The following is an 11496-nucleotide window of genomic DNA, read 5'->3' on the forward strand; positions in this document are numbered from 1 at the left end:
TCCTGGGCTCTCCCTTGAGCTATACATGCAAGGGAGACCCAAACAGCGTGCCAAAGCTTTGAGAACTGGATAACAGTTAAGTCACTGCCCACATTTCAGACAAACCCTAAGTGGAACAGACACAGGACAGACACAAATCAGCAAGCAAAGAAAGTCTTGAAAATTGAAATTGAACGAAGTTTCCCACAGATGAAGAACTTTTAGTCTGAACCTAATTAGGCAGATTCTCTATCAAACAAATAAATCAAAACGGAAAACTCTTCATAGGATTTACCAGGACCAAGAGTCTACACGTCATCATTAAACTTTCCAAGATATGATCTAAAATTATTTTGACATCCAGGAACCAGGAAATTGTGACCAATTTTCAAGGGGAAAGAAAAACAACGGATGCTAATCCCAAAATGACACAGATGTTGAAACTATCACACAAAGGTTTTAAATCACTATTATAACAATGTTCCATAAGAGAAAGGTAAACACATTTGAAGTGAATTAAAAGTTAAGAATTCTCAGCAGAAAAAGAAACTATAAAAATGGAACCAGATGGAAATTTTAGAACTAAAAAAAATAGTATACATTTGAAGTTTAAAAGTCATTGATGGGCTCCATACCAAAAAAGAAAAGACAAAAGTAAGTCAATAACTTGAAAATAGATCAATAGAAATTATCCAATCTGAAGAATAAAAAGAAAAGAATATTGAAAAAGTACGTTAAGCGTATATATATATACTCCTTGTCAACCCAGAATGCTATAGCCAGCAAAAGTATTCTTAAGAAGTGGGGGTCAGAATGACATTCTCAGATGAAAGAAAACTAAGAGAATTTGCTGTCTGCAGACCTACTCTAAGAAGAAGGCAAAAGTTCTTCAGAATGAAAGGAAATGATACCAGAGAGAAACATAGAACTTCAGGAATAAAGGAAGAGCAATAGAAATGGTAAATACTGGATAAATATAAAACGATTTTCTTTCTCTTGTATTCTTTAAAATATATGTCTGACTATTAAAAACAAAAATTGTAACATTATCTGGCAGGATTTCAATGTATGTAAATGAATATCTATGAAAACTATAACATTTTACACTAAGTGATGAAATATTAACTCTAGATAGACTGTGAAACATGAGATTATTTACACTGTAATCTCTGGAATAGCCACTAAAAAATAATACAAAGATATATACTCAAAAGTCAATAAATAAATTAAAGGGAATATTTTTTAATATTCAAATAATCCAAAAAATACAGGAAATGGGTACCAGAGAAAAAAAATTAGAAGGAACAAAAACAAAACAAATAATAAAATGACAGCTCTAAGTAAAACTATATTAATAATCACACATAATGTAAATGGTCCAAACACACCAAATTAAGTGGCAGAGATTGTAAGATTAGATTTTTTTTTAAAAACTGAAATAAATGTTGTCTACACTTTAGATACAAAGACTTGGATAGGTCAAATTAAAATGATTGAAACAGGTATATCACAAGAACTATAATGAAAAGAAAGCTGGAATGATTATATTAATATTAGACAAATTAGGTTTAAGAACAAGAAATACTGCCAGCAGTAAAGAGATCCTATACTGTTATAAGGGTCAATTCAACAAGAAGACATGACAATTCTAAATGCGTATGCACCTAACAACAAAGCTTCGAAATACATGAATCACAAACTGAAAAGTAGTGAAAGGCAACACAGGCAAATCCACAATCATACTTGATTTAAACACTTCTTTCTCGGTAATCAACAGAACAAGTAGACAGACAATCAATAGGAATACAAAAGACCTCAACAACATTATCAATCAAGCTGACAACTGACATTTACAGAACATTCCACCTAAAAACAGAAAAATACACATTCTCCTCAGTGACAACAGGGAACATTTACCAAAACAGACCACTTCTGGGCCATAAAACAAATCTTAACAAGTTTTAAAAACTCAACCCCATACAAAACACGTTCTCTGACCATAATGGTATTAAATTATAAATCAGTATCAGAACAATATCTGGAGAATACCCCCCAAATACTTGAAAATCAAGCAACACATTTCTAAATAACAAGTGATCAAAGAGGAAGCCACAAGGGACGTTAGAAAATATTTTAATTGAGTGAAAACTAAAGCACAGCGTATCAAAATTTTGGGATGCAGCTAATGCAGTGGTTAGAGGAAAATTTATCACATTGGATACTTAAATTAGAATAGAAGGAAGGTCTCAAATCAATTATTTAAGTTTCCTTCTTAAGAAACCAGGAAAAGGGGGCATCTGGGTGGCTCAGTGGTTGAGCATCTGCCTTTGGCTTAGGTTACGATCCTGGGGTCCTGAGATCAAGTCCTGCATAGCCTGCTTCATCCTCTGCCTGTGTCTCTGCCTCTCTCTGTGCGTCTCTCATGAATAAATAATTTTTAAAAAAAGAAAGGAAGGAAGGAAGGAAGGAAGGAAGGAAGGAAGGAAGGAAGGAAGGAAGGAAGGAACCAGGAAAAGAGGGGCACCTGGGTGGCTTGGTCAGTTAAGTGTCTGACTTGACTTAGGTTCAATTCATTATTTCAGGGTTGTAAGATCAAACCCAGCCTCAGGCTCCGCATGGGGCATGAGCCTGCTTGAGATTCTCTCTCTCCCCCTCTGTGCCTCCCTCTTAAAAAAAAAAGAAAGAAAGAAAAGAAACTAGGAAAAGAAGACGAAAGTAAACACAAAGCAAGCAGAAGAAAGGAGGTAATCAAGAAAAGAGCAGAAAACAATGATACTGAAAAGCAGAAAGACAAAGTAATGCAACTGAAAACCGGTTCTTTCGAAGACTAATAAAATGGGTAAACGTCTAGACAAGCTGTACGAGGGGTGGGGGAAGAGAAGGCAAAAAGCAGCCCTCTCAAGAGTGAGAGACAGACATCTCTACAGACACTGCAGATATTACTTAAGAAGATAATAAAGGAATATTACAAACAGCTTTATGCCCAGAAATCTGGGAACTTAGAGGAAATGGGTCAATTCCTTGAAAAACACAAATGACCAAAGCTGATTCAAGAAAAAAAAAAAAAAATAGCCCAAATACAGGGACAGCTTCATGGGCATGTGTGATACTGTGATTTGTAATCAGAAATAGATGTTTGGTTTTCATCCCCTTCCTGGGATCGGACTCCGCAAACCCTTGGAATTTCCTAAACGAGGAGAGTGATAACGTTGTCCTTTGTGTTAATAAGCTGATTTTTGGGGTGTACCTAAGAAGAGAGGCTAGTTGCAGGGGGCTCCAACCAGTGATTAGAGGGTTGGAACTTACCAGAGAGGGGAGAGGGGCTGGAGGTTGAATGGATCAATCATGATTTTATGCTGAAGTCTCCGTCAGAACCCAAAAGGGGTTGGTGAACACATGGAGATGGGAGAGTGACGTGTCTAGAGAGGATCTGGAAGCCCCTCGCCCTTCCCCACACCTTGCCTTATGCTCTCTTCCACCTGACTCTTCCTTTTAATAAACCAGTGATCTAGTAAGTAAAATGTTTCCCTGAGTGGGAAACCTGCCCCCGCCCGCCCCCCCGCACACACACAGATGCCCACATCAGAGTGTGACCACAACTCTTAGTGTGTGTCCTGTGCAAAATCACACAGGATCCTATATCATGCATGCCCCGCACGTGGTTTACTGATGACTGTCATTAAAATCTTGAAATTTGAAATTTTTGAAAATTCTTGAAAGCCTTAATTTTTAACAACAGACCCAACATTTTTATTTTACGTCGAGCCCCATAAATTGTGTAACCAGTTCTACCTGAAGAGCTGAAGGTCTGCTAAAGGGACTGAACATGTGAGTTTTGAATCTCACAACAACTACAGTCCCTAGTGCTCTCGCTGGTGCATTCTACCAAACGTTCAAGGAAAAACTCAACCCAAGGCTCTTCTGAAAAACATAAGAGGAGGGAAACCTCCTAGCTCCTTTTATGAGACCGGCATTACCCTGACACAAAAATCAAGCAAAGACATGAAAACATGTAAGAACAGAAGACTGGGGACGCCTGGGTGGCTCAGGAGTTGAGCATCTGCCTTTGGCTCGAGATGTGGTCCCAGGGTCGTAGAATCAAGTCCCGCATCGGGCTCCCTGCATGGAGCCTGCTACTCCCTCTGCCTGTGTCTCTGCCTCTCACTCTCTCCGTGTCTCTAATGAATAAATAAATTAAAATCTTAAAAAAAAAAAACCCAGAAAACTCAAAACCCATACTGCTCATGAACATAAACATAAAAATCTTCAAAAAAATAGTAGTAAGTCGAATACAGTAGCAACATTAATAAATAACATACCAGAACAAGTAGGGCTTATCACAGGATTGAGTCATCTTTCAAAAAAATCTATTAATGTTGGGCACCTGGGTGGCTCAGTCGGTTAAGTGTCTGCCTTGGGCTCAGATCATGATCCTGGGGTCCTGGAATCAAGTCCCACGTCAGGCTTCCTGCTAAACGAGGAGTCTGCTTCTCCCTCTGCCTCTACCCCCTGTTCACGCTCTCTCTCTCTAATAAATAAATAGACTCTTTAAAAAAAAGAGAAAGAGAGAAGGATCTTTTTTAAAAATCTAATAATGTCGTTTATTATATCAAGAGGCTAAAGAGAAAGAAACCCTGCTGTTATCTTAATAGATGCGCAAAAGACATGCAGCATCCATTCCTGATCCAAAGGCTCGGCATGCCAGCTAGAGACGGGAACGTCTTTAACCTGGAGAACGGCACCTACGGAGAGAGGAACCACGAAACAACAGATCTGCAGTTAGCAGCACACCGATGGCGGACGGCTGCGTGCTTTCTGCCCCGAGACAGAGCCAGGCCAGGGTAACTGCCTGCACCACTGCCACAAGCTGGCCTCACCAGGGACCTGGCGCAAGAAGAAGAAATAAGTGCCATGGGTTGGGAAGGAAGAAACAAAACCGTTTCTGTTTTCAGAAGGTTATTGTTTTCTACAGAGGAAATCCCAAGGAATCTTTTGAAAACCTTCTACCAAGAATACGTGAGTTTCATAAGGTTGCAGAATGCAAGGTCCCCCCCCCCAGAGAGCCTCCCCCAGCGATGACATAGGCTTCAAAGCCACGGGCTCCGGTGTGGGCCGAGCCACTTCATATCCCAGGCCCTAAGCTCCCCAGCCGTGCGGCCAGAGGCCATAAGTCATAGGTAGCGACGTCTCCGGCTTTAGCTCACTTGGTTCTTTCAATGACCTGATGTGGTAGGTACTTTTACTGTTCCCGCTAACATTCCTTTATTATTACTTGAGAGGTGAACAAAACCGAGGCCCAGAGAGGCTGAGACGTAGAAGCAGCGGCATCCTGACTCCAGGACCCACGCTGGTCGCCTCAAAGTTCTGGTGTCACTTCAGCTCCATAAGCCTCTTGCCCATAAAGTGGGAAAATATTTCCTACTGCAAAGAGTCGTCGTGGAGATGACACACAGTGACATGACTGAGGTGCTCAGCACCTAGCCTGGCGCGCAGCGGGTGCGCAGCAAATGTCTGCTATCGCTCTGCTCATGGTGGCGGCGGTGGTTCTAGTTTTATGACTGATGGAGAGTCGCTGTGTTCGGCAGCTCAACCAGTCCAGGAGCAAACGCGGGTGGATGCTGAAGTGTCAGCAGGCTGTTTCTGGCATCTTCTTCCAAAGCCCTGTGTCCTGGGCCACAGGCAGGCAGGCAGACAGGTAGGCAGGCAGGTAGGCAGGTAGGTAGGCAGGTAGGCAGGGAGTAGGGAGTTAGGCAGACAGGTAGGCAGGCAAGCAGGCAGGTAGGTAGGCAGGTAGGCAGGCAGGCAGACAGGTAGACAGGTAGGTAGGTAGGTAGGCAGGCAGGCAGACAGGTAGGCAGGTAGGCAGGCAGGCAGTAGGCAGTTAGGCAGACAGGTAGGCAGGTAGGTAGGTAGGCAGGCAGACAGGCAGGCAGACAGGCAGGAAGGTAGACAGGCAGGCAGGTCGGCAGGCAGGCAGGTAGGCAGGTACTCAGGCAGGCAGTAGGCAGTTAGGCAGACAGGTAGGCAGGTAGGTAGGTAGGTAGGTAGGTAGGCAGGTAGGCAGGCAGGAGGGCAGGTGGACAGGCAGGTAGGCAGGTAGGCAGGCAGACAGTAGTCAGGCAAGCAGGCAGGCAGCTCCCAGCCCTGGCTCTGCATCCAGGGCTCAGCCTCACCTGCCAGCGGTGGGGGGTTGCTGCCCTCTACCGGCCACCAGCTTCCCAGGAGGCCCTACATGGGATTTTTGAAGCACACTGATGCTGTGGGCAGCTGAGACTTTTATTTTTTATTTATTTATTTTTTTTCTGAGACTCTTTTAAAACAAATTTTTCCTCCAAGATTGTGCTTAGGACACAAACATTACAACAATGAATAGCAACTTTGAAAAAGAAACCCTCTGTCTCACCAGGCCCAACACCACCCCGCTTACACCGTTCTGTGTTTGTTCCCACAGGTGCTCAGAAAACCACCACCTTTGCACAGGAAAAAGCTGCGGTGGGCCCTGAGTCCTGCGAGCTTCAAACAAGGTGACATTTTCTGCCAACACCAAATACCTAAACTGAGATTCCCATCCACCTACACATGTGATCGGTCGACTAAGCACTTCCTACATCCCCAGTGCTGCCCTAAGTGCTTGGGAGCCGTCAATGAACAAAGCACACAGAATCCCTGCTCCCGTGGGGTTCCGTGATGGCTTGGTTTGGCTTGATGGGGAAAAGCAGAAAGACTGACAATAATCAATAAATAGAATAAGTCGATTATAATCTGGGAAGGCAGACACTGGGAAGGCAGAAGGATAGGAAGATGTCTGCAAGAGAGACCTTTGCAGAATGCCCTGGAAATGGGAGCCTAGATTGTCATTTTAAAGAGAAGGGTTGGGCAGCCTCTTTGAAGGTGAGACAAGACCCAGAGGTGGCGATAGAGCGAGGCGCGCGGCTGAGGGAAGAGCATTCTGGACAGGAGGGACAGCCAGTGCACAGGCTCTGAGTTAGGAGAACTGCAGGTGTGTCCGAGGAGCCGCAGGAGGCCAGGGTGGCGGCCGAGAGCAAGGAGATGAGCCGAAAGACATGACACCAGGGACAGGCGGTACGCGACCTTGTTGGGCATCCCTAGGACTGTGTCTTTTGCTCCGAGTGAAATGGGGAATCCTCAGAGCATTTGAGCAGAGGAGTGACATGATCCAACTTCATGTTTTAAGGGGCTCACTCTAGGTGTTGAGAATGGCGTGGAGGGGGACAGGACAAGCAGGGAAAGCCGTGTGCCGATCTCACCTGTTTTGTAAATAAATAAATCTGTGCGTAGAGTTACATAGTCATATAGATGGCTTTAGATCCCTGTTTTCCTCCTGAGATTCAGGGAAGTGGTTCTAGTGCTGAAAAAGACAAGAAGAAACAAGAAAAAAGTTCCGGACCAGTACTAACGTACAATCCTAAAATTGGAGGCCCTGTATTAACGGATCGACTGCTCTGACCCAGAGCGGCCGCGGGCAACCGCAAGGCCGCCAGGTAAGCTGCCTGCGAGGTGTGGGTAGCTTTCAGGAGGGAACCACACTGCTTCTCGCAGCTCCTGGTGGGGAATCCCGTGACAGGGGAGGTGGGCAGGCCAGGTTGCAGCTTGGTGGCTGCAGGGGAGCCCTGCCCTACGTGCAATGGGCTCAGCCCAGTGGCTCATCCGGCTCCTCCCTGTGGTTGCTCAGACCTCGCTCCTCTCACACAGGGTCATGAGTCATGCCCAAGTTTTATGAAAGCCAAAGAAAGTGTCACGGGGCTAGAAGACCCTTAAAGAGCTTTGTCTCAGCCCCAGGAGGTGGTGTAGATTCAAAATCTGAAAGGCATGGAGAGGCTCAGCAGAGATGGTGGGTGATGCCCAACTTGAGTGAGCTGCGCGGGCGGCCACCGAAGCCCTACCTGGGCATGATCCATGGGGAGTCCAACAGGGTTGATTCTAGAGAACCAGCCAGCCAGGAAGGATAGAGACACGGTCCACAAGAGCCCAGAGAGACACAGATACAAGACTGCAAGGGCCGGCCGGCAGCTCTAAGGGCAGCCAGGGAAGGATGGGAAGATGTCAGCATGCCTTTGTCTTTGGACAAATCCAGAAAGCCTTCCTAGAAGCAGGGGGGTTTAAAGCACAGTAGACAGATCAGAAGGGAAGGTAGGTGGTGATCCCTGGTGTGGGGGAAGAGCAAGCGTGCCCCAACAAGTAGGTAGCCCACAGGAGCAGGGTGGCTCATCTGCGGGGAGGCGTGTGGGTGATAGGCCTCTGCGGAAGCCCCAGGAGATGGCAACCAAGAATGGGGCAGATTCAGAGGGAGTCGTGGCAGTTGCCTGGGTCTCCAGGGTGGGGTGAAGAATCTCTCTCTCTCTCTCTCTCTCTCTCTCTCTCTCTCCCTCTCTCTGGGGTGCCTGGGTGGCTCAGTGGGTTAGGCATCCAACTCTTGATTTCATCTCAGGTCATGGTCTTCGGGTCGTGAGATGAGCCCCACATAGGGCTGCGAGCTGAGCACAGAGCCTGCTTCGGAGTCTCTCTCTCTCTCTCTCTCTCTCTCTCAAATAAATAAATACATTTTTAAAAAAGAAAAGAATCTCTGTCACTCAATCAGCTCTTGAATGCTTCCTGGACCAAGCGCCCTCTTGGGAGCATTTTACATTGCAGAAAGGACGTGGGTTCTTAAGTGCCCGTTCCTGACACTGGGTGTGGCCTTCAAAACATATGGGGGTAGGAGGGGACAAGACCAAAGAGGTGATGGATGACAGCACCTGGGACAAGAGGGTGTGGAAGGGGATAATTGGAGTTACCTGGGAAGCCCCGGAAAGGGCATTTTATGAGCTGCCTGCTGAGACAGAGGAGGAGAAATCATAGCCTCCCTCTGACTAGCTCACAAAGGCTTCCTGGAAGAGGTGGCCAGCCACTTAGGAACATTCCAGGCAAAGGTGTGACCAGAGAGGAGGCTTGGGCGTAGGGAAAGAGGTGCAGGGAACCTATACTGCACAGTGGCAGTAAATGAGGAGGAGGCCAGCCAAGGGAGGTCAGGCTCCCACCGGAGAGTGAGTCCCATGAGCAGAGGTGATGGGTAATGAGTAGAGCCAAGCGTGGGGCTATGGGTCCTCGGTCCCTTTCTTGGGTAGAACTAGACGGTGAAGGTCCAGGTCTGCCGCGTCCACACAGACCCTCCAGGGCAGCTGTGTCAGACTGGCCTGGTCTGTGGGTTTCTCACTTGCCCTGCGCAACCTGGGAACAGCCTCAGTAAAAACTGAGCCTCCCTCTCCAGCCCAGCCTCTCTGATCCAAAGCACCATGCAGAGGGCGTCCCTGAGCAGCCCCAGCAGCCCTGGGTTCCGCTGCCATCTGCAAACTTCACCCGGCGCCCATGAGCACATCCCTGTGCCAGGCTGGGCCTCCCCCCACCCCCACCCCGGCACACTCAAGCTCCCCCCAGGTCTCCTGAGCCCCCCAGCATCCTCTTCCCCACCCTCAGTGCCCAAGCCCAGTTCAAGGTAGAGGTTTGGGAGGGGTGTGTGCACGTGTGCACACGCGTGTGCGTGCATGTGTGTGTTGGAGGCTGGAGAACAACTGACTCAGGAGCTTCTCAGGGCACAAAGCCTCCACTGTCTCCTGCCCCAGGGAGCGGCAGAGATGGATCTAGCTCCATCCTCTTCAACACGCTGAAGGAGAGCAGAGGCTCGTGGGGGTTGAGAAGAGGGGGTTCGTGGGCTTCCCAAGCCGGCCGAGCAGGGGGCCCACCCATCTTCTATCTCCCATGTTCACTTGTTCCCCTCCCCCTGCCATGTTCAAAGGGCCCAAATCCTTTTTTGGTTCCCAACACACCAGCACCAGGTCCACACAACAGGCAGGCAGGAGCTCACCACCCAAGGCACCAGAACACATCCCTGGGCCCAGGCCACCAGGGCCCCCACTCGGGAGTGGGTGCTGGGAAACCAGCCCCCGTGCTCCCCAACCTCCCCTCTCCACCCCCAGACTCCACCCCAAATTTTTATACTAGTGAAATCAGGTTGAAGGAAACATTAAAAGCAGCCTTGAAAGGGTAAAGCAGTCATAAATGTGCCGAGGAGGTGAAGACCATGGGTGGGGCAGGGAGCACACCCACTCCCTGCCGGGTGAGGGGTGCGGGAGTGGCAGCGGCGTTTCCGATAGGAAGCAAGAAGCTCCTTCCTTTATACGGAGTTTCCTGGCCCCCAAAGCACACGCTTGCGTATTAGCCACCACAACCTCCCAACAGCCCTGGAAGGTGAGGATGAAGCCCACACCGCGGTCAAGTGCACAAACGCTCAGAGAGCCGAGAGGGCCCTAGAGCCGCACGGTGGGAGGCATCCGAGCTGGCACTGGAACCAGGCCCTCTGCCTTGGACTCTGCTGCCCGGGTTGACCGTGACCCGGAGATCCTTCGGGGCCAGCTGGTGAGGCTGCCTTGGTCCCCCTCACCCGCTGCCCCAAGTCTCTCTGCCCTCCTTGGAAGAACACGTGTGGAGTGTGGAGACGGAAGCCAATCGCCTGGCTGCGGGTGAAGACCTGCAGGGGCCCAGCCGGGGAGATGAGGGCAGAACCAGGATGGAACATCAGGCACGCGAGGGCCCCACGGCGGCAGGGCTTGGCTCTGGGGGGGTCCCCGGAGGGGTTGTCACCCTCCTCAAAGGATGCTCATCTGCTCTTCTTCCCTTCTTGAAGTCCCTAACACCTCAGGTGCCTGGTTAGCCTCCCTGGGGGCAGAGACCACATCCCCCAGCTCTGTGCTCAATGACCATTAAAAGAATAGCAATCATTATCCTAATAAGTGGCTCCAGGGTACACAGGGAAGCAGGGACGTTATGAGGAGCCAGGCCCCCAGAGCCCCCCAGTCGCCAGAAATCACAGCATCCTCAGACAAGATAAATAAAGCCACTTTCCTGCCTCCGTCTCTAAACGTTATGGTTGTGGGGTTGGCGAACGGGATGCGCCCCTTCTCTGGCTGGTGGTCCTGGAAGGGAGACTAGCAGAACCTGTTTCTTCTTGAAGAGCCGAGGGAAAGTGCCCAGAGCAAGTTCACAGCAGGCAGGTTACCCCAGGATTGGGTTCCTCCATCCTTGCCGCCCAGTGGGAGAAAGTGGCTGAAGAGGAGGCTCCCCCATTATCCACAAGTAGCCATTATTGTGGCCACTGGGAATGGAGTGGTTTGCAATTTTGCTGAGTGAGGAACGAAGCTCTGAGACAGAGCCCCTGGGCTGGAATCCAGAAGGTTCTAAGAGACCATGTGCTCCAGCCCCGTGTCCTGCAGAGAGCGTGGTCAAAACGGTTCCACGGACCTGAACCACCTTCCAGGCAATGGTGCCTGGCAGGGCCTGGACTTGCCTGATCCGTCAGCCCCTGAAACACGGTGATTTACCCGAGAACACATCCTGCATGGAGCCGGGAGGACAGAGCTAATGCACTCCTGGGGTCTCACCCAACCTGGGACGCTAGACCCTCCTTCCCCCTTGAGACAGCGGGCCCAGCCTCTACCCCAACGCCAGCCACCTCAGACTGTT

Source organism: Canis lupus, chromosome 25, assembly GCF_048164855.1.
Source record: "Canis lupus baileyi chromosome 25, mCanLup2.hap1, whole genome shotgun sequence".
NCBI classification, from domain to species: Eukaryota; Metazoa; Chordata; class Mammalia; order Carnivora; family Canidae; genus Canis; species Canis lupus.